Raw genomic sequence first — 17992 nt, 5'->3', positions numbered from 1 at the left:
ATCTCTTTAGTAGTCTGTTGGCGCCCTCTCCTGGAGGAATAGTTTGCTTGCTCTTGGACATTCTAAAAGAGAGGTCATGATAGACATTGAGCTTCTGAGCTCAATTGGGGACAGTCATGGGTGATGAATGTTTGCAACCTACTGCGAAGCCTCATACCGCAATATAAGGAACGTCAAATACTAAGAAAGGGCGGCCTATGAAAGAATTACTACTTTCAATAAGTACACTTAAACGGCTAATTGGGAATAGAAAAACTGTAAAAAGCCCTCTGAGAAAGCCCCCCTCTAACCTTTGATAGTAAGCTTTTCTGTAGTCTGCCTGTTGATGTATTTTCCGTTTGAACTGTGCACAACATGAAGAGACGGAACACTGGCGGCTTGTCACAATGCCCCCCGATGACATCACAATAGCGCTGCTGCCTAGAAAACAAGCTGCGCAGAAGAAGTTGTTCTTTGGGTGGGAGGGTGGGCTAGTGGAAGGAGGGGGCAATCTCTTTTTTTCCCGGGTGGTAGGGGGATGACAGGAGAAGGGAAGCGGGTGGTGAGAAAGGTACAGAGGGCAGGGTTTGGGGGCTGGGAAGGAAAGGGAAAAGATTAGGGTTTGGGGATGATGAAAGGGCTTTCTACGGGTAAGGATGGCAAAGGGTGGCAGTGACGGAAAGTCAGGCAACCTGTCCTGTCCGTCTTTTTGTATCGTGAATTGGAAAGACTGCAAGGGGGAGGGGAGTTGCTTGCGCCCTAAAGGAGGAGTTATTCAGATTCATTGCAGTGGGCGGCGGCTGCAAAACGCACCATTCTTCTTGTTTTGGCTCTGCAAAGCAGCCTTTTCAAGGGTTGGCTTGGGTGACAAAATGTCTTGTGTAGGCGTGGGTTTGTCTCCCTCTCGCTCTCTCTCCCTAAGATGTGTCCGGCATAGGCCAGGGTGCCACTCGAGGCCCAAACCAATTCTGGTTATCGCTTCTCGGCCTTTTGGCTAAGATCAAGTGTAGTATCTGTTCTTATCAGTTTAATATCTGATACGTCCCCTATCTGGGGACCATATATTAAATGGATTTTTAGAACAGGGAGATGGAAAAAGAGCTTGCTCTGTCCACTCCACGCATTGACCTGGTATTGCAGTACCTCCAGGAACGGTGCACCCCTTCTTAACCCAGTTTCCAAAAGCAGAACTCAATTCACCTGATTCATATTAGCCCGATTTAATGAATTGGAAGAAAGCATACGTCTTCATATGCACCTCAATTTGGCCCATTCACTTTTCACACTTCCTCCTTTTGTTTTTTATCTTTCACACTTTTGACTTTCTTTATTCATCCAAATAGCAAACTCATCACCACTCAACCTGACCAACTCGGCTATGTCCCCGTGCTGCAGTTCTCTGTCTTATCTAGATCATTTGCAATTGAATGGAATAGATCCCTTTTGGACAAAGTGGATTCACCTGCTGCTGCAGTGACCACAGGTGTGATAACATCTAGAATTGGCATCTGGTGCGATCTCTCCGCTTCCACTCCAAAGAAAGTTACCTGTTTATTCCTATCATGCATTGGTTTTTGGGGTTTTCTTTGAGTAATGATGATCTCTTTAGTAGTCTGTTGGCGCCCTCTCCTGGAGGAATAGTTTGCTTGCTCTTGGACATTCTAAAAGAGAGGTCATGATAGACATTGAGCTTCTGAGCTCAATTGGGGACAGTCATGGGTGATGAATGTTTGCAACCTACTGCGAAGCCTCATACCGCAATATAAGGAACGTCAAATACTAAGAAAGGGCGGCCTATGAAAGAATTACTACTTTCAATAAGTACACTTAAACGGCTAATTGGGAATAGAAAAACTGTAAAAAGCCCTCTGAGAAAGCCCCCCTCTAACCTTTGATAGTAAGCTTTTCTGTAGTCTGCCTGTTGATGTATTTTCCGTTTGAACTGTGCACAACATGAAGAGACGGAACACTGGCGGCTTGTCACAATGCCCCCCGATGACATCACAATAGCGCTGCTGCCTAGAAAACAAGCTGCGCAGAAGAAGTTGTTCTTTGGGTGGGAGGGTGGGCTAGTGGAAGGAGGGGGCAATCTCTTTTTTTCCCGGGTGGTAGGGGGATGACAGGAGAAGGGAAGCGGGTGGTGAGAAAGGTACAGAGGGCAGGGTTTGGGGGCTGGGAAGGAAAGGGAAAAGATTAGGGTTTGGGGATGATGAAAGGGCTTTCTACGGGTAAGGATGGCAAAGGGTGGCAGTGACGGAAAGTCAGGCAACCTGTCCTGTCCGTCTTTTTGTATCGTGAATTGGAAAGACTGCAAGGGGGAGGGGAGTTGCTTGCGCCCTAAAGGAGGAGTTATTCAGATTCATTGCAGTGGGCGGCGGCTGCAAAACGCACCATTCTTCTTGTTTTGGCTCTGCAAAGCAGCCTTTTCAAGGGTTGGCTTGGGTGACAAAATGTCTTGTGTAGGCGTGGGTTTGTCTCCCTCTCGCTCTCTCTCCCTAAGATGTGTCCGGCATAGGCCAGGGTGCCACTCGAGGCCCAAACCAATTCTGGTTATCGCTTCTCGGCCTTTTGGCTAAGATCAAGTGTAGTATCTGTTCTTATCAGAACAAACTGAGCTAGCTACACTTGACGAGATACGATCAGGGAGACGAGCTCCGAAGCCCAGCCGAGACCGGAAGAGGGAGTTCGGACGGAAGAAGAGCTTGGCAGAAAGAAGCGAGAAGACGAAGGCTCGGAGAAGACTTGGGGAGACCAGAGGAACTTCGAGGAGGAACACAGCGGGAGAAGACACCCGGAGAAGAATCCAAGATCCAGCTCCGGGAACTCAAGCAGGAACCAGCCATGGCAAGCAAGCCAGAGAAGGCAGCCAAGAAGGCTCAGGACCCAGGGACCTCCAGGAAGGCTCATCCAGAGGCTTCTTCGGCCCAAGAGGCCCCTACCTCCGACGCCAGCCAGCCGGAGGGAGCCCGGACGCCGCCTGAAAAGGCTCCAACCCTGGAGCCTTGGATGCGGCAGACGGTCGCCCTGAAGCTAAAGGCGGTGGATGGTAGGTTGCCGGACATGTCCAGCGACGTGTTCTGCAAGAAGATGATTCTGGATCAGGGCTTCTCCAGGGCGGAAACCCTGAGTGTCCAGACCTTCATGACTGGCATTTTTCTGGTAACCTTTGCCACGGTGAATGCCTGCAGGAGATACTGGGAGGCGATGAACGCAGCGATGCCGGACTCCCCTTTTCATTCTTTTTTAGGATCCTGTCCTATAGAGAGGGATGAGAAGAGGATCACGGTCTCCATGCGGAACCCGCACACCCCAGGAAGAGACATCTCCACGTTCCTGGGACGTCTCTGCACAGTGGTGAGGGAGCCATCCCACATCCTTAACGGCAACGGATTCTGGACGGGTAAGTGGTCAGTAACCGTTCGACTCTACAGGGAACCAGCATCCGAGGATGGTCTCCAGCACCTGCCCCCGACATTCTCTCTGGGAAACTCCTTTGGTCTCATCTACTACCCGGACATGCCACACAACTGCAGGAAATGTGGCGGGAAAGGGCATTCGATGAAGACCTGCAAGGAGGACGCCTGCAGGGTTTGCCGGGTGACGGGACACAGCTCCAAGGACTGCCCAAAGAAGAAGACTTGCAACCTATGTGGACAGGCGGACCACCTTTACAAGGACTGCCCACAGCGGGAGAAATCCTGGGCAAGGGTTGCCGCGGTGACCCAGTATCGGGTAGTCACAGCTTCGTCGACCAAGGCAGCTACGACCAAGGCCACAGAGGCCAAGGACAAGGCGGCCAAGAACCCGGCGACCGTGGCTCCAGCCGATGCCCCAGCAGCCACGGAGTCCAGGAAAAAGGGTAAGAAAACTGTTGCCCCCTCCCTGGTCCCCCCCCCTGTCACCCCTGTCCAAACCCCTCCCCCCCCGGCCAACCCTACTGAGGATTCCACTACCTCCACCTCATTTCCCTACTCCTCAGTTGGTCTCCTCACCCCCCCCCCAAAGCCCACTCTCCCTCCCCAGACCATGAGAGCAGAGGACCTCAGCACTCTTGCACTTTTCACCGAGGAGGATTTTCCAGCTCTTGTCTCCTCAGGTACAGGCCAAAGGAAAAGGAAGGTGGAAGATAGTCCTGTCGCAGAACCTTCCAAGCTGTTCATTGTGGATCCCAATCCACCCCAGGAAGAGGAGGATGGCCTCCTCCCAGAACCGGACGTGTTGGAGCAGATGGTGGAGTCCCTTGTGGCCGAAGAAGAAATGGAGGAGTCGGAAGCCACTGAGGCACCATCCCTGCTCGATCAGCTAGAAGAAGAGGGTCTGCTGGAGATACCCTTACCAGCAGGTGCCAAAGAGGAAGAACCGCCCGACCGGAGTGGTAACTAAGGCACACCGCCTGCGCTAACTTTCTCTTTCCTCCAATGACTGCTAACATTAACATCTTTTCCATTAATGTTAGGAGCATCAGAGACAAGTTCCGACGTCAGACAATTTTTGCGTTCCTTAACACTCAGTCTAGTGATGTATTTTTCCTGCAGGAATGCTCCCTTCCCTCCTCTAGGTCCTTCAACCATCTGGCCAGGGAGTGGACCCATGGCCCATCCTACTGGTCCGGCGGAGGCGACTGTAGGTCCGCGGGGGTCGCCGTGCTGATCAGGGGAAGCGCCTTCACATTGGACTCTGTTCAGGAAATCGTCTGCGGCAGGTTACTGCTCGTGGATGGCACCTGGGCGGGAGAACCTGTCAGGTTCATCAATGTGTATGCTTCTCCTGTGAAGAGCGATCGACTGGAGCTCCTCCAAGCCCTGCGCCCTCAGCTCGCTACCGCCAGGACGGTAGTGATGGCCGGGGATTTCAACTGCCCGATTGAGGAGGATGGACGCAGTTCTGGAACGGCTGCCAAGTTGGACGTCACATCCAAACTGCTCATTGAGATGGTGACCGAAGCCTCTCTTGTGGACGTTGTTGGCTCCATCGGACACGGATCCGTGAACTATTCATGGTGCCGATCCGATGGCTCGCTGCGTTCCAGGATTGACTTTGTGTTTACCTCTCGGGCGGTTGGGCGGAGTGGGCACTCGATGGTCCCCTGCTTCTTCTCTGACCACAGAGCCATTCACTTTCAAGGTGTGCTGGGCCATGGCTTCCCCATTGGCCCGGGCTCCTGGAAGCTGAACTGCTCTCTGCTGGAAAAGGGTGAGATTCTGGAGGAGCTTAGAGCTGCCTACTCCACGTGGCGGGCCTACAAGGCGGGCTTCCAGTCTGTTTCTGACTGGTGGGAATACGTTAAACTCGAGTTCCGTTTCTTCTTTCAGGCAAAGAGTCAACAACAGGCGGGTCTGAAGAGGAGGGACTTCAGGAGACTCCAGCGTGAGCTGCGTTCCCTGCAGGACCTTCTTCGATGCGGCTGGGACGTGAGAGAGGAGCTGGAGGAGACTAAGAGGAGCCTGAAAAGGCACTTCGAGGAGGAGTCCGAGCGAATTGTCTTCCGTTCCAAAGTGGAGAACCTGGAGAAGGGTGAGAAATGTAACTCGTTCTTTTTCAGGAAACTCCACGCCGGTCACACGCCCATGAATGAACTACGAGACGAGAGTGGAAGCATGCGACGCGGGAAAGAGAACGTGATGAAGGTCGTCAGCGACTTCTACAGTGAACTCTACGCCCGCAAGGCTACTGACCCCGAGGCCGCCGATAAGTTCCTGTCAGGTATCACTAACCATCTTGACCCTGCAGACGCGGCGGCCATGGATGTTCCTCTGACGGTGGACGAGCTGCTCTCGGCCGCCAAATCCTTTAGTTCTGGCAGGACACCGGGCAGTGACGGCCTCCCAGCAGAGCTCTATGTAGCGCTGGGAGACCTAATCTGTCCAGACCTGTTAGGGCTGTATGAGGAGATGGTGGTGGAGGGCAGAATGCCTCCATCTCTGAGGGAAGGAATGGTCACGATCCTGTACAAGCGTAAAGGAGAGAGGTGCGACCTGAAGAATTGGCGTCCCATCACCCTTCTGAACGTCGACTACAAGATCCTGGCCAAGACGATGGCAACGAGATTGAAGACTGTTATCGGACGGATCATCCACCCGGATCAGACCTGCGGCGTCCCCGGACGTCGCATCGCAGACAGCCTGGCTCTCATGCGGGACACGGTCGAGTACATCAAAGCCCGCCGGGTGCACGCAGCCCTGATCTCGTTGGATCAGGAAAAGGCCTTCGACCGTGTTTCCCATGAGTTCCTGGGCAAAGCTCTGCACAGGTTAGGTTTGGGTAACATGTTTTGCTTGTATGTCCAACTAATGTATTTTGATATTCACAGCTCGGTGTTGGTAAACGGCTGGAAGACTGACCCCTTCCCGGTCCTCTCAGGGGTCAGACAAGGCTGTCCTCTGTCACCTCTTCTTTTTGTTTGTGTTATAGAACTCTTTGCAGAGGCTATCCGGCGGAATGGAGAGATCAGAGGGATCACCGCACCAGGACCAGAACGCTTCGAGGTCAAGTGCTCGCTCTACATGGACGACGTGACCGTCTTCTGCGCGGACCGGCGCTCAGTCGACACCCTCGTCCAGACCTGTGAGACCTTCGGACGGGCTTCGGGAGCCAAAGTCAACTGCGGGAAGTCGGAAGCCATGCTCTTCGGGGACTGGCAGCCGGCCTCTTCCGCCCCCTTCCCTTTCAGCATCCAGCCGGATTTCATCAAGGTTCTTGGAGTCTGGTTCGGGAAGGAAGGAGCAGCCCTCAAGTCCTGGGAGGAACGCTTGACCAAGATCACCCAACGGATCGGTCTGTGGAGCCTCAGACGCCTCACCTGTGAGGGCAAAGCACTGGTCCTGCGTAACGAGGTACTGCCCGTGCTGCAGTACACGGCCCAGGCCTGGCCCCCCCTTGCCACCGTGTGCAGGGCCATTACCAGGACGGTGTTTCGTTTTGTCTGGGGATCCAAGATGGACAGAGTAAAGCGGAGCATCATGTACAAGGATCCTCGCAAGGGTGGGAAGGGCGTACCCGATATCCCCACCCTCCTGCGATCCTCCTTCGTATGTGACTGCGTTCGCCGAACTCTGCGAGTCAAGAGAGGTTCCGCGGGTGGGTCCATGTCTCGCTTCTTCCTGCTCCCCCTTTGGAGACGGTTAGGCTGGGACAAGTGGGACAGCTCCTTCCCCTACAACTGGACGGCGCCATGGTTCTACGGAGACGTGGTTCGGTTTGTGAGGGAACACCAACTGGAGGGACTCAAGCCTGATTTGTGGAAGCCAAAGACTATCCACAAACTCATCAGAGCCAAGGACGAAATGGAGAACATTCCAGGACTTCATCACGACACACTGGAGACTGTTTGGACAAACGTGTCATCGGCTGGATTGACCAACGGGCACAAGGACTTGTCATGGATGGCGATACAGGGCGGACTGCCCGTCCGGTCATTCATGCACGCCCGGAACCTGTGCAAAACCCGGTACTGCCCAAGGTGCCCCTTCGTGGAGGAAACATCGCTGCACGCCTTTTGGGACTGCCGTTTCGCACAGCGCCTGTTGGTTGCCCTGGAGGATGACCTGAGGAACTCCGTCCCCAGAGGGAGCCTATCGTACCATTCCGTACTTTATGGACTCTTCCCTGGGACTCACACCGTTGGAGCCATCCAGGAGGCTTGGCGCCTTATGAACTGCTTTAAGGACGCTATTTGGGTCGCCAGGAACCGGCTCATCTTGAAGAGGGAGAGGATGTCTATCCAGGATTGCCGCAGGCTGATCCACAGCCTGCTCAGAGACTATTCCATCATGGACAGTCCGGACGACAGCGCCGAGGAGGAGGTTTAGACCTCTTCCATGCCCCCTCCCTCCTTTTCCCGTTATGTGCGTCTTTCAATAAAGCTTCGGGCCTGTGATTTCCCCACCCTATCCCCCTTTTCCCCTACCCCCATCCCCCAATCGCCGGTTCGTCGTTATTTATTGTCTAACTTTTTCTTTCAGCTTGAGTGTTATGGATAAGCATAGGAGCGTGATGTATAGTTTAGTGCGTCGTACTCTATGGCTATGTAAGAAGGATTGTATATTTCTGTGTGTACGGGGCTGCGGCACCGTACACGGTTTGTTACCTTTTTGTGAGTAGTGCATGATAATAAAGATGCTGTTAAATCAAAAAAAAAATCTGTTCTTATCAGTTTAATATCTGATACGTCCCCTATCTGGGGACCATATATTAAATGGATTTTTAGAACAGGGAGATGGAAAAAGAGCTTGCTCTGTCCACTCCACGCATTGACCTGGTATTGCAGTACCTCCAGGAACGGTGCACCCCTTCTTAACCCAGTTTCCAAAAGCAGAACTCAATTCACCTGATTCATATTAGCCCGATTTAATGAATTGGAAGAAAGCATACGTCTTCATATGCACCTCAATTTGGCCCATTCACTTTTCACACTTCCTCCTTTTGTTTTTTATCTTTCACACTTTTGACTTTCTTTATTCATCCAAATAGCAAACTCATCACCACTCAACCTGACCAACTCGGCTATGTCCCCGTGCTGCAGTTCTCTGTCTTATCTAGATCATTTGCAATTGAATGGAATAGATCCCTTTTGGACAAAGTGGATTCACCTGCTGCTGCAGTGACCACAGGTGTGATAACATCTAGAATTGGCATCTGGTGCGATCTCTCCGCTTCCACTCCAAAGAAAGTTACCTGTTTATTCCTATCATGCATTGGTTTTTGGGGTTTTCTTTGAGTAATGATGATCTCTTTAGTAGTCTGTTGGCGCCCTCTCCTGGAGGAATAGTTTGCTTGCTCTTGGACATTCTAAAAGAGAGGTCATGATAGACATTGAGCTTCTGAGCTCAATTGGGGACAGTCATGGGTGATGAATGTTTGCAACCTACTGCGAAGCCTCATACCGCAATATAAGGAACGTCAAATACTAAGAAAGGGCGGCCTATGAAAGAATTACTACTTTCAATAAGTACACTTAAACGGCTAATTGGGAATAGAAAAACTGTAAAAAGCCCTCTGAGAAAGCCCCCCTCTAACCTTTGATAGTAAGCTTTTCTGTAGTCTGCCTGTTGATGTATTTTCCGTTTGAACTGTGCACAACATGAAGAGACGGAACACTGGCGGCTTGTCACAATGCCCCCCGATGACATCACAATAGCGCTGCTGCCTAGAAAACAAGCTGCGCAGAAGAAGTTGTTCTTTGGGTGGGAGGGTGGGCTAGTGGAAGGAGGGGGCAATCTCTTTTTTTCCCGGGTGGTAGGGGGATGACAGGAGAAGGGAAGCGGGTGGTGAGAAAGGTACAGAGGGCAGGGTTTGGGGGCTGGGAAGGAAAGGGAAAAGATTAGGGTTTGGGGATGATGAAAGGGCTTTCTACGGGTAAGGATGGCAAAGGGTGGCAGTGACGGAAAGTCAGGCAACCTGTCCTGTCCGTCTTTTTGTATCGTGAATTGGAAAGACTGCAAGGGGGAGGGGAGTTGCTTGCGCCCTAAAGGAGGAGTTATTCAGATTCATTGCAGTGGGCGGCGGCTGCAAAACGCACCATTCTTCTTGTTTTGGCTCTGCAAAGCAGCCTTTTCAAGGGTTGGCTTGGGTGACAAAATGTCTTGTGTAGGCGTGGGTTTGTCTCCCTCTCGCTCTCTCTCCCTAAGATGTGTCCGGCATAGGCCAGGGTGCCACTCGAGGCCCAAACCAATTCTGGTTATCGCTTCTCGGCCTTTTGGCTAAGATCAAGTGTAGTATCTGTTCTTATCAGTTTAATATCTGATACGTCCCCTATCTGGGGACCATATATTAAATGGATTTTTAGAACAGGGAGATGGAAAAAGAGCTTGCTCTGTCCACTCCACGCATTGACCTGGTATTGCAGTACCTCCAGGAACGGTGCACCCCTTCTTAACCCAGTTTCCAAAAGCAGAACTCAATTCACCTGATTCATATTAGCCCGATTTAATGAATTGGAAGAAAGCATACGTCTTCATATGCACCTCAATTTGGCCCATTCACTTTTCACACTTCCTCCTTTTGTTTTTTATCTTTCACACTTTTGACTTTCTTTATTCATCCAAATAGCAAACTCATCACCACTCAACCTGACCAACTCGGCTATGTCCCCGTGCTGCAGTTCTCTGTCTTATCTAGATCATTTGCAATTGAATGGAATAGATCCCTTTTGGACAAAGTGGATTCACCTGCTGCTGCAGTGACCACAGGTGTGATAACATCTAGAATTGGCATCTGGTGCGATCTCTCCGCTTCCACTCCAAAGAAAGTTACCTGTTTATTCCTATCATGCATTGGTTTTTGGGGTTTTCTTTGAGTAATGATGATCTCTTTAGTAGTCTGTTGGCGCCCTCTCCTGGAGGAATAGTTTGCTTGCTCTTGGACATTCTAAAAGAGAGGTCATGATAGACATTGAGCTTCTGAGCTCAATTGGGGACAGTCATGGGTGATGAATGTTTGCAACCTACTGCGAAGCCTCATACCGCAATATAAGGAACGTCAAATACTAAGAAAGGGCGGCCTATGAAAGAATTACTACTTTCAATAAGTACACTTAAACGGCTAATTGGGAATAGAAAAACTGTAAAAAGCCCTCTGAGAAAGCCCCCCTCTAACCTTTGATAGTAAGCTTTTCTGTAGTCTGCCTGTTGATGTATTTTCCGTTTGAACTGTGCACAACATGAAGAGACGGAACACTGGCGGCTTGTCACAATGCCCCCCGATGACATCACAATAGCGCTGCTGCCTAGAAAACAAGCTGCGCAGAAGAAGTTGTTCTTTGGGTGGGAGGGTGGGCTAGTGGAAGGAGGGGGCAATCTCTTTTTTTCCCGGGTGGTAGGGGGATGACAGGAGAAGGGAAGCGGGTGGTGAGAAAGGTACAGAGGGCAGGGTTTGGGGGCTGGGAAGGAAAGGGAAAAGATTAGGGTTTGGGGATGATGAAAGGGCTTTCTACGGGTAAGGATGGCAAAGGGTGGCAGTGACGGAAAGTCAGGCAACCTGTCCTGTCCGTCTTTTTGTATCGTGAATTGGAAAGACTGCAAGGGGGAGGGGAGTTGCTTGCGCCCTAAAGGAGGAGTTATTCAGATTCATTGCAGTGGGCGGCGGCTGCAAAACGCACCATTCTTCTTGTTTTGGCTCTGCAAAGCAGCCTTTTCAAGGGTTGGCTTGGGTGACAAAATGTCTTGTGTAGGCGTGGGTTTGTCTCCCTCTCGCTCTCTCTCCCTAAGATGTGTCCGGCATAGGCCAGGGTGCCACTCGAGGCCCAAACCAATTCTGGTTATCGCTTCTCGGCCTTTTGGCTAAGATCAAGTGTAGTATCTGTTCTTATCAGTTTAATATCTGATACGTCCCCTATCTGGGGACCATATATTAAATGGATTTTTAGAACAGGGAGATGGAAAAAGAGCTTGCTCTGTCCACTCCACGCATTGACCTGGTATTGCAGTACCTCCAGGAACGGTGCACCCCTTCTTAACCCAGTTTCCAAAAGCAGAACTCAATTCACCTGATTCATATTAGCCCGATTTAATGAATTGGAAGAAAGCATACGTCTTCATATGCACCTCAATTTGGCCCATTCACTTTTCACACTTCCTCCTTTTGTTTTTTATCTTTCACACTTTTGACTTTCTTTATTCATCCAAATAGCAAACTCATCACCACTCAACCTGACCAACTCGGCTATGTCCCCGTGCTGCAGTTCTCTGTCTTATCTAGATCATTTGCAATTGAATGGAATAGATCCCTTTTGGACAAAGTGGATTCACCTGCTGCTGCAGTGACCACAGGTGTGATAACATCTAGAATTGGCATCTGGTGCGATCTCTCCGCTTCCACTCCAAAGAAAGTTACCTGTTTATTCCTATCATGCATTGGTTTTTGGGGTTTTCTTTGAGTAATGATGATCTCTTTAGTAGTCTGTTGGCGCCCTCTCCTGGAGGAATAGTTTGCTTGCTCTTGGACATTCTAAAAGAGAGGTCATGATAGACATTGAGCTTCTGAGCTCAATTGGGGACAGTCATGGGTGATGAATGTTTGCAACCTACTGCGAAGCCTCATACCGCAATATAAGGAACGTCAAATACTAAGAAAGGGCGGCCTATGAAAGAATTACTACTTTCAATAAGTACACTTAAACGGCTAATTGGGAATAGAAAAACTGTAAAAAGCCCTCTGAGAAAGCCCCCCTCTAACCTTTGATAGTAAGCTTTTCTGTAGTCTGCCTGTTGATGTATTTTCCGTTTGAACTGTGCACAACATGAAGAGACGGAACACTGGCGGCTTGTCACAATGCCCCCCGATGACATCACAATAGCGCTGCTGCCTAGAAAACAAGCTGCGCAGAAGAAGTTGTTCTTTGGGTGGGAGGGTGGGCTAGTGGAAGGAGGGGGCAATCTCTTTTTTTCCCGGGTGGTAGGGGGATGACAGGAGAAGGGAAGCGGGTGGTGAGAAAGGTACAGAGGGCAGGGTTTGGGGGCTGGGAAGGAAAGGGAAAAGATTAGGGTTTGGGGATGATGAAAGGGCTTTCTACGGGTAAGGATGGCAAAGGGTGGCAGTGACGGAAAGTCAGGCAACCTGTCCTGTCCGTCTTTTTGTATCGTGAATTGGAAAGACTGCAAGGGGGAGGGGAGTTGCTTGCGCCCTAAAGGAGGAGTTATTCAGATTCATTGCAGTGGGCGGCGGCTGCAAAACGCACCATTCTTCTTGTTTTGGCTCTGCAAAGCAGCCTTTTCAAGGGTTGGCTTGGGTGACAAAATGTCTTGTGTAGGCGTGGGTTTGTCTCCCTCTCGCTCTCTCTCCCTAAGATGTGTCCGGCATAGGCCAGGGTGCCACTCGAGGCCCAAACCAATTCTGGTTATCGCTTCTCGGCCTTTTGGCTAAGATCAAGTGTAGTATCTGTTCTTATCAGTTTAATATCTGATACGTCCCCTATCTGGGGACCATATATTAAATGGATTTTTAGAACAGGGAGATGGAAAAAGAGCTTGCTCTGTCCACTCCACGCATTGACCTGGTATTGCAGTACCTCCAGGAACGGTGCACCCCTTCTTAACCCAGTTTCCAAAAGCAGAACTCAATTCACCTGATTCATATTAGCCCGATTTAATGAATTGGAAGAAAGCATACGTCTTCATATGCACCTCAATTTGGCCCATTCACTTTTCACACTTCCTCCTTTTGTTTTTTATCTTTCACACTTTTGACTTTCTTTATTCATCCAAATAGCAAACTCATCACCACTCAACCTGACCAACTCGGCTATGTCCCCGTGCTGCAGTTCTCTGTCTTATCTAGATCATTTGCAATTGAATGGAATAGATCCCTTTTGGACAAAGTGGATTCACCTGCTGCTGCAGTGACCACAGGTGTGATAACATCTAGAATTGGCATCTGGTGCGATCTCTCCGCTTCCACTCCAAAGAAAGTTACCTGTTTATTCCTATCATGCATTGGTTTTTGGGGTTTTCTTTGAGTAATGATGATCTCTTTAGTAGTCTGTTGGCGCCCTCTCCTGGAGGAATAGTTTGCTTGCTCTTGGACATTCTAAAAGAGAGGTCATGATAGACATTGAGCTTCTGAGCTCAATTGGGGACAGTCATGGGTGATGAATGTTTGCAACCTACTGCGAAGCCTCATACCGCAATATAAGGAACGTCAAATACTAAGAAAGGGCGGCCTATGAAAGAATTACTACTTTCAATAAGTACACTTAAACGGCTAATTGGGAATAGAAAAACTGTAAAAAGCCCTCTGAGAAAGCCCCCCTCTAACCTTTGATAGTAAGCTTTTCTGTAGTCTGCCTGTTGATGTATTTTCCGTTTGAACTGTGCACAACATGAAGAGACGGAACACTGGCGGCTTGTCATAATGCCCCCCGATGACATCACAATAGCGCTGCTGCCTAGAAAACAAGCTGCGCAGAAGAAGTTGTTCTTTGGGTGGGAGGGTGGGCTAGTGGAAGGAGGGGGCAATCTCTTTTTTTCCCGGGTGGTAGGGGGATGACAGGAGAAGGGAAGCGGGTGGTGAGAAAGGTACAGAGGGCAGGGTTTGGGGGCTGGGAAGGAAAGGGAAAAGATTAGGGTTTGGGGATGATGAAAGGGCTTTCTACGGGTAAGGATGGCAAAGGGTGGCAGTGACGGAAAGTCAGGCAACCTGTCCTGTCCGTCTTTTTGTATCGTGAATTGGAAAGACTGCAAGGGGGAGGGGAGTTGCTTGCGCCCTAAAGGAGGAGTTATTCAGATTCATTGCAGTGGGCGGCGGCTGCAAAACGCACCATTCTTCTTGTTTTGGCTCTGCAAAGCAGCCTTTTCAAGGGTTGGCTTGGGTGACAAAATGTCTTGTGTAGGCGTGGGTTTGTCTCCCTCTCGCTCTCTCTCCCTAAGATGTGTCCGGCATAGGCCAGGGTGCCACTCGAGGCCCAAACCAATTCTGGTTATCGCTTCTCGGCCTTTTGGCTAAGATCAAGTGTAGTATCTGTTCTTATCAGTTTAATATCTGATACGTCCCCTATCTGGGGACCATATATTAAATGGATTTTTAGAACAGGGAGATGGAAAAAGAGCTTGCTCTGTCCACTCCACGCATTGACCTGGTATTGCAGTACCTCCAGGAACGGTGCACCCCTTCTTAACCCAGTTTCCAAAAGCAGAACTCAATTCACCTGATTCATATTAGCCCGATTTAATGAATTGGAAGAAAGCATACGTCTTCATATGCACCTCAATTTGGCCCATTCACTTTTCACACTTCCTCCTTTTGTTTTTTATCTTTCACACTTTTGACTTTCTTTATTCATCCAAATAGCAAACTCATCACCACTCAACCTGACCAACTCGGCTATGTCCCCGTGCTGCAGTTCTCTGTCTTATCTAGATCATTTGCAATTGAATGGAATAGATCCCTTTTGGACAAAGTGGATTCACCTGCTGCTGCAGTGACCACAGGTGTGATAACATCTAGAATTGGCATCTGGTGCGATCTCTCCGCTTCCACTCCAAAGAAAGTTACCTGTTTATTCCTATCATGCATTGGTTTTTGGGGTTTTCTTTGAGTAATGATGATCTCTTTAGTAGTCTGTTGGCGCCCTCTCCTGGAGGAATAGTTTGCTTGCTCTTGGACATTCTAAAAGAGAGGTCATGATAGACATTGAGCTTCTGAGCTCAATTGGGGACAGTCATGGGTGATGAATGTTTGCAACCTACTGCGAAGCCTCATACCGCAATATAAGGAACGTCAAATACTAAGAAAGGGCGGCCTATGAAAGAATTACTACTTTCAATAAGTACACTTAAACGGCTAATTGGGAATAGAAAAACTGTAAAAAGCCCTCTGAGAAAGCCCCCCTCTAACCTTTGATAGTAAGCTTTTCTGTAGTCTGCCTGTTGATGTATTTTCCGTTTGAACTGTGCACAACATGAAGAGACGGAACACTGGCGGCTTGTCACAATGCCCCCCGATGACATCACAATAGCGCTGCTGCCTAGAAAACAAGCTGCGCAGAAGAAGTTGTTCTTTGGGTGGGAGGGTGGGCTAGTGGAAGGAGGGGGCAATCTCTTTTTTTCCCGGGTGGTAGGGGGATGACAGGAGAAGGGAAGCGGGTGGTGAGAAAGGTACAGAGGGCAGGGTTTGGGGGCTGGGAAGGAAAGGGAAAAGATTAGGGTTTGGGGATGATGAAAGGGCTTTCTACGGGTAAGGATGGCAAAGGGTGGCAGTGACGGAAAGTCAGGCAACCTGTCCTGTCCGTCTTTTTGTATCGTGAATTGGAAAGACTGCAAGGGGGAGGGGAGTTGCTTGCGCCCTAAAGGAGGAGTTATTCAGATTCATTGCAGTGGGCGGCGGCTGCAAAACGCACCATTCTTCTTGTTTTGGCTCTGCAAAGCAGCCTTTTCAAGGGTTGGCTTGGGTGACAAAATGTCTTGTGTAGGCGTGGGTTTGTCTCCCTCTCGCTCTCTCTCCCTAAGATGTGTCCGGCATAGGCCAGGGTGCCACTCGAGGCCCAAACCAATTCTGGTTATCGCTTCTCGGCCTTTTGGCTAAGATCAAGTGTAGTATCTGTTCTTATCAGTTTAATATCTGATACGTCCCCTATCTGGGGACCATATATTAAATGGATTTTTAGAACAGGGAGATGGAAAAAGAGCTTGCTCTGTCCACTCCACGCATTGACCTGGTATTGCAGTACCTCCAGGAACGGTGCACCCCTTCTTAACCCAGTTTCCAAAAGCAGAACTCAATTCACCTGATTCATATTAGCCCGATTTAATGAATTGGAAGAAAGCATACGTCTTCATATGCACCTCAATTTGGCCCATTCACTTTTCACACTTCCTCCTTTTGTTTTTTATCTTTCACACTTTTGACTTTCTTTATTCATCCAAATAGCAAACTCATCACCACTCAACCTGACCAACTCGGCTATGTCCCCGTGCTGCAGTTCTCTGTCTTATCTAGATCATTTGCAATTGAATGGAATAGATCCCTTTTGGACAAAGTGGATTCACCTGCTGCTGCAGTGACCACAGGTGTGATAACATCTAGAATTGGCATCTGGTGCGATCTCTCCGCTTCCACTCCAAAGAAAGTTACCTGTTTATTCCTATCATGCATTGGTTTTTGGGGTTTTCTTTGAGTAATGATGATCTCTTTAGTAGTCTGTTGGCGCCCTCTCCTGGAGGAATAGTTTGCTTGCTCTTGGACATTCTAAAAGAGAGGTCATGATAGACATTGAGCTTCTGAGCTCAATTGGGGACAGTCATGGGTGATGAATGTTTGCAACCTACTGCGAAGCCTCATACCGCAATATAAGGAACGTCAAATACTAAGAAAGGGCGGCCTATGAAAGAATTACTACTTTCAATAAGTACACTTAAACGGCTAATTGGGAATAGAAAAACTGTAAAAAGCCCTCTGAGAAAGCCCCCCTCTAACCTTTGATAGTAAGCTTTTCTGTAGTCTGCCTGTTGATGTATTTTCCGTTTGAACTGTGCACAACATGAAGAGACGGAACACTGGCGGCTTGTCACAATGCCCCCCGATGACATCACAATAGCGCTGCTGCCTAGAAAACAAGCTGCGCAGAAGAAGTTGTTCTTTGGGTGGGAGGGTGGGCTAGTGGAAGGAGGGGGCAATCTCTTTTTTTCCCGGGTGGTAGGGGGATGACAGGAGAAGGGAAGCGGGTGGTGAGAAAGGTACAGAGGGCAGGGTTTGGGGGCTGGGAAGGAAAGGGAAAAGATTAGGGTTTGGGGATGATGAAAGGGCTTTCTACGGGTAAGGATGGCAAAGGGTGGCAGTGACGGAAAGTCAGGCAACCTGTCCTGTCCGTCTTTTTGTATCGTGAATTGGAAAGACTGCAAGGGGGAGGGGAGTTGCTTGCGCCCTAAAGGAGGAGTTATTCAGATTCATTGCAGTGGGCGGCGGCTGCAAAACGCACCATTCTTCTTGTTTTGGCTCTGCAAAGCAGCCTTTTCAAGGGTTGGCTTGGGTGACAAAATGTCTTGTGTAGGCGTGGGTTTGTCTCCCTCTCGCTCTCTCTCCCTAAGATGTGTCCGGCATAGGCCAGGGTGCCACTCGAGGCCCAAACCAATTCTGGTTATCGCTTCTCGGCCTTTTGGCTAAGATCAAGTGTAGTATCTGTTCTTATCAGTTTAATATCTGATACGTCCCCTATCTGGGGACCATATATTAAATGGATTTTTAGAACAGGGAGATGGAAAAAGAGCTTGCTCTGTCCACTCCACGCATTGACCTGGTATTGCAGTACCTCCAGGAACGGTGCACCCCTTCTTAACCCAGTTTCCAAAAGCAGAACTCAATTCACCTGATTCATATTAGCCCGATTTAATGAATTGGAAGAAAGCATACGTCTTCATATGCACCTCAATTTGGCCCATTCACTTTTCACACTTCCTCCTTTTGTTTTTTATCTTTCACACTTTTGACTTTCTTTATTCATCCAAATAGCAAACTCATCACCACTCAACCTGACCAACTCGGCTATGTCCCCGTGCTGCAGTTCTCTGTCTTATCTAGATCATTT

At 49.4% G+C, this 17992-nt stretch overlaps 7 non-coding genes and 2 pseudogenes across 7 annotated transcripts; all 9 read left to right on the top strand.

Moving 5' to 3' along the window:
* Positions 1 to 953: 953 nt before the first annotated feature.
* LOC142288515 (U2 spliceosomal RNA) lies at positions 954 to 1144 on the top strand. The gene has a single exon (XR_012749278.1). It is a non-coding gene; the product is annotated as a U2 spliceosomal RNA (small nuclear RNA).
* Positions 1145 to 2531: 1387 nt separating this feature from the next.
* On the top strand, positions 2532 to 2621 carry LOC142288547 (U2 spliceosomal RNA; annotated as a pseudogene).
* Positions 2622 to 8061: 5440 nt separating this feature from the next.
* On the top strand, positions 8062 to 8270 carry LOC142288543 (U2 spliceosomal RNA; annotated as a pseudogene).
* A 1387-nt stretch (positions 8271 to 9657) lies between these two features.
* Positions 9658 to 9848, top strand: LOC142288514 (U2 spliceosomal RNA). The gene has a single exon (XR_012749277.1). It is a non-coding gene; the product is annotated as a U2 spliceosomal RNA (small nuclear RNA).
* A 1387-nt stretch (positions 9849 to 11235) lies between these two features.
* On the top strand, positions 11236 to 11426 carry LOC142288513 (U2 spliceosomal RNA). The gene has a single exon (XR_012749276.1). It is a non-coding gene; the product is annotated as a U2 spliceosomal RNA (small nuclear RNA).
* A 1387-nt stretch (positions 11427 to 12813) lies between these two features.
* On the top strand, positions 12814 to 13004 carry LOC142288512 (U2 spliceosomal RNA). Its single transcript, XR_012749275.1, has one exon. It is a non-coding gene; the product is annotated as a U2 spliceosomal RNA (small nuclear RNA).
* A 1387-nt stretch (positions 13005 to 14391) lies between these two features.
* Positions 14392 to 14582, top strand: LOC142288511 (U2 spliceosomal RNA). The gene has a single exon (XR_012749274.1). It is a non-coding gene; the product is annotated as a U2 spliceosomal RNA (small nuclear RNA).
* Positions 14583 to 15969: 1387 nt separating this feature from the next.
* Positions 15970 to 16160, top strand: LOC142288510 (U2 spliceosomal RNA). The gene has a single exon (XR_012749273.1). It is a non-coding gene; the product is annotated as a U2 spliceosomal RNA (small nuclear RNA).
* Positions 16161 to 17547: 1387 nt separating this feature from the next.
* LOC142288509 (U2 spliceosomal RNA) lies at positions 17548 to 17738 on the top strand. The gene has a single exon (XR_012749272.1). It is a non-coding gene; the product is annotated as a U2 spliceosomal RNA (small nuclear RNA).
* The last annotated feature ends 254 nt before the right edge of the window (positions 17739 to 17992 follow it).

Source organism: Anomaloglossus baeobatrachus, unplaced genomic scaffold (genome assembly GCF_048569485.1).
Source record: "Anomaloglossus baeobatrachus isolate aAnoBae1 unplaced genomic scaffold, aAnoBae1.hap1 Scaffold_839, whole genome shotgun sequence".
Classification (NCBI taxonomy): Eukaryota; Metazoa; Chordata; class Amphibia; order Anura; family Aromobatidae; genus Anomaloglossus; species Anomaloglossus baeobatrachus.
The sequence above is the reverse complement of the archived record's forward strand: the minus strand, read 5'-3'. Positions and strand labels throughout refer to the sequence as shown.